At 41.5% G+C, this 4,449-nt stretch overlaps 1 protein-coding gene and 1 long non-coding RNA gene across 4 annotated transcripts in view; one reads left to right on the forward strand and one right to left on the reverse strand.

Moving 5' to 3' along the window:
• FCHSD2 (FCH and double SH3 domains 2) overlaps nucleotides 1–4,449 on the reverse strand; it is a 252,607-nt gene that overhangs the window by 192,055 nt on the left and 56,103 nt on the right. The gene's annotated exons all lie outside the window — the stretch shown is intronic.
• The window catches only part of LOC102469785 (uncharacterized), a 30,369-nt gene that overhangs the window by 8,527 nt on the left and 17,393 nt on the right, over nucleotides 1–4,449 (forward strand). For both annotated transcript variants that reach the window (XR_003550334.1, XR_003550333.1), the window contains exon 2: nucleotides 1,006–1,141. This is a non-coding gene — a long non-coding RNA (uncharacterized LOC102469785). The remainder of the gene's footprint in view (nucleotides 1–1,005; nucleotides 1,142–4,449) is intronic.

Consider the following 4,449-nt stretch of genomic DNA (forward strand, 5'->3'; position numbering starts at 1 on the left):
GTGAGGTGGAAAGCACCCTCCAACAGTGCACGGTCATATTGCAATCCCTTCTCCGTCTCGCCCTCCTTTCAGAAGTTTGTGCACACATGCATATGCATCCAGTATATTTTCAAGTCACTGGGGCTGAGATTTGAATCCCACCATCAGCCATGTGGGACTCAGCCACCTTAACCACCAGGTCCCAGATCTGGCCTTCTGTCCATCTTTTTAAAAGCTATGTGAATAACATACTTGCCAGTCATTTTTAATTCTATCTTTCCCAAATCAATGCTATCCCTTTTCACTACCTATTTATATAGGTATATTTAAATATTGCTAAAAGAAGATAATCTCATTTTTATTCATGATATTCTCACCATCTAACAGTGCCTGCCACATGTCATGTGCTCAGTGTTAGATGAGCTACACTGTTAAACACTATTTAGACAGGGTTTGATGGAGAAGTGCACGCATATACTTTTGGTTCCTGCAGTAGTTCAATATTTATTCTGAAAACTGTAAATACCCTGAAATAGCTATAAGCAAACATAAGAAAAAGACCCTCATGTTTAAGACTGTGTCACTCTTCCCACCATTCTCTTCTACTAACCATAAATGAAAGGTTTGATTTTATCTCTGACCAGCCATCATAAGTGGAGTAAGATGATGCCAATAACACTAGTCTTCTTTGGCAGTTACTGTATTTTCTCTTAACTAAAAATCATCTAGTGACTATTTGTTTTGAATGGTTTATTTGAAGCTATTAATAGACAGGGATGGCCATTCTAGTCATGTGATTCTCTACACATAACTCTAAAGTCCCTGGAACTTCCATGAGAAATTTCTGGTTACTTCCTAGTTCCAGCTATTCAACAATCCCAGAGGAATAGAATGGCATGGCTTGGTTCTAGATTCTAGTCTCTGGCTGAAAATAAGAAAAACAGGCAAATACCAAAATTATATGGAACTCAGAGCTTTGGAGAAAGTTTGCACATTTAAGTAGCAATCACTTCTTTGTTTTCCCAGATTTTACCAAGGTAAATTATGAAGAAGAAAAACTATAAATACCAGCTGCTGTCACTGCCAGAAGCTGATCTCCGTAAATGTGTGCAGTGATAGAGAAAAGAGAACACAAGCTTTGGGCCAGCAGATGGTGTAGCAGGTATGCTGCCGGACTCCCACAATGGCGGTTTGAGTCCTAAACCCAGTGGTGTGAAAATTATGCCAGGCACATGTGTGCGCATGTCCAAGATCCTGGGAGGAGAATGAAGGAGAAGGGATTGTGGTACGGGCCATCCGGGGGGGGGGGTCATCTCTCACTGTTCCTCTCACTGTCTCTGCCTCTCTCCCTCCGGTGAGCACATACACCTTAAGGTGAAAACCTCTTTAAAAAATAAATAAAAGAACACATTTTTTAGTCAGGTACATCAAGGAGCAGACTGGATGAAGGCTATCCTTTCAGAGCCTCAGTGTCTTCACTTTACACTTAGGAATTACAGTCCATATCATACAGCATTCATATAAGAATTTAAATAAAATGATGGTGACTAACATATTTAGAGTGCTCCCAAAACTCATGACTATTACTATAATATAGGAGACAGAACATCCATCTTTCCAAACACATTTATATAAGTAGCCACACCCAATGGCTCACACTGATATCTGAAAAGGAAAATTATACTTGGTTACTATATTAGATTCCCAGGACTGTTTTAACAAAGTATCACATTGGGTCCAGGCTTAAAACAACAAACTTATTCTTCCCAGTCCAAAAGCAGGATATTGGCAGGGCTGGTTTCTTTTTGGAGGCTATGAGGGAGAATCTGTTCCACATCTCTCTACTAGCCTTTGGGGCTGCCAGCAATCCTTGGCATCCTTTGGTCTGTGGGTACATCACCCCTTTCTCCACCTCCATCTTCACAGGGTGTTCTGTGTCTCCCTTTTTCCAAATCTCCCTCTTTTTATAAGGACACCAGTTATTAGACTAGGGCCTATCTAATCCAGGATGACCTGTCTTAATTACTTCTGCAAGGACCCTATTTGCAAATCGGGTCACATATTCACAGGTTCTGGAGGACACGACCTTGGGGAAATTCTAGCCCAGTGCTGCTACAAAATCTCATTTTCAAGAATGAATGAAAATAAAGGCATCCCTTTATACTGAAGCTTTTTAAAAATGATTCTATGTTCTCTGATAGATGGTTTTCATTTATATATTTTTAAACTTGTAACTAACGAGACTATGGTGTTGTGTAAATCCAACAAGGTTCTACTTTCCACCTTTAGGAGAAAAAGTGGAATCTATCCAAGGATGACAATTATTTATCTGGCCTGAAGCCATAATGCCTTTACTTCTGTGAAAGAGTACTATGAAAATTACAATGATTAAATAAATTACACTAAGGAAAAGGTGTCAGACATGACAGCATAGCTTTAGATAAGTGAAACTGAGGTAAAAGTGCCTATGGGGGGTAGTCAAGCCAACTCACACAAATACAAAGAAAACAGTTCAACCCTGTGTGTGAGAAATCAGTGACGCTGCATGAACATTCAAGCACAGCTGCACCTTTGGCACACCTCACTCCTACCCTCGTTTGGACAGAGAATGAAGGGGTGAATGCCATGTAGAGTACACAGGGTACTTTAGGGAAGAAAGAAATTTCTACAACACAGAGGGGCTACAGTTACACCTTCATTTATGCACTCACTTTCAATGTATTTGAACATTCCATAGCGTATATGTTTTTAGTTGAGTACATTTTTGGATGAAAGATCATTTTCATTGAGCGTGTCACCCTCACAAAACGAGTAAGTGGCTTTAAAAGTCTCCGATAAACAACGTAGACTTGGGCTGGCTTCATGGCACAGTGGTAACATTGCTGTTCAAGAGAAGCTGGATCCTGGAACCAGTCAGTGGCGTGGTGGTTAAGGTGGCTGATCCCACATGGCCAACTGTGAGGTTCGAATCCTGGGCCCGGAGCCTTGAAAAACATGCCAGGCACATGTGCGTGTCCTAAAACCCTGAAAGAAGTGTGAAGGAGAGGGGATTACTGCATGGTCCTCTCTTCTGGGGGATGCTTTCTCACTTTTACTCTTTCTCTGTCTCTCTCCAGCAAGTGTCCACACCCTACAGAAACTTAAAAAAAAAAAAAAAAAAGTGAGTGAGAGAGAGGCCAGATACCGCATGGTGACTGCAGTTCAAATTCCGAGCCTGAACAGCCGAAAACATATCAGGCACACACACGAGTGCCCAAGTTCCAATGGGGTAGAGAACTGGAAGAAGGGGATCACAGCATGACCAGACCCTGTGATAGGTACTCGTCATACAATATTCACAACCATATCCATACAATAAATGGAGTCTAGTTCGTAAGGTTATTTTTCATAAAATTTTATTTTTCATAAAATTCTTAAATAACGTAGCTCCTGTCTGCTCCCAGCTTCATCTCACTCCACTCCTGGCTTTACTTGACAACTCCTAGCACCAAACGGCATATATCCCACCTCCTGAACATACACACACACCATGTAGTCTCTCAACCTCCCCAACACCTAGGTTCATGCCAGTCGTGTCGTAGGCCCTTGATACATACTGAATGTTTAAAAACTGAGATTGAGGGAACCAGCAGTTAGCGTAATGGCTATGTCGCTGGACTCCCACGTAGCCGACCACGGTTCACGTCCCGGACCCGGTGGCTTAAAACTCATGCCAGGTGCGTGTGTGTGCATGCCCAAGATCCCGAGAGGAGAATGGAGGAGAAGGGATTGCGGTGTGATCATCCCCCCTGGGGGGTGATTTCTCACTTTCTGTCTCTATGTCTCTCTCTGTCTGTCTGGCGAGCGCACGCACCCTATAGCGAAAATCTCTCAAAAAAAAAAAAAAAACTGAGATTGAACAAATTATTAAGTGAATGGTGACTCTTTAAAAAAGAATTACTTATTTATTTAATTCCATAAATTACTTATTTATTTAAGAATGTTATTATTTTTGAATTTGACTAAACACAGAGAGAGAAAGAGGGGGAAAACGAGAAAGAAATTTGACTAAACACAGACAGAGAGAGAAAGAGGGGGAAAACGAGAAAGCAAGCTGCCAGGTCTGGGACTGTGGTCAGCCATGCGGGACTCCATTGCCTTGAACCACCACACCACCTTCCGGCCCCATGAACGGTGACTCTTTAAGATCTGAACATCCTGCAGTGAGAGCAGTTTTGCTGGGAGTGTAAGTAATATGGTCCAGAAACTAAGAATACAGTTTTTCTCAGAATTAAAAACCTAGAACAATTAAAGCAGAGGTTGCAAACCAGCACCCTTCAGATAGGCAAAACCTTCACGTGTGCTTTATTTGCCCTAAGATACTATAAGCAGTGGGGAGCTTAGTTAATAAAAACTTTTTTTTTTTTTGAGCTTAGTTAATAAAAACTTTTTTTTTTTTTTTAGAGGGGTTTGCTATAGGGCGCCTGCGCT

Source organism: Tupaia chinensis, unplaced genomic scaffold, assembly GCF_000334495.1.
Source record: "Tupaia chinensis unplaced genomic scaffold, TupChi_1.0 Scaffold000047_1, whole genome shotgun sequence".
In the NCBI taxonomy this organism is placed as follows: Eukaryota; Metazoa; Chordata; class Mammalia; order Scandentia; family Tupaiidae; genus Tupaia; species Tupaia belangeri.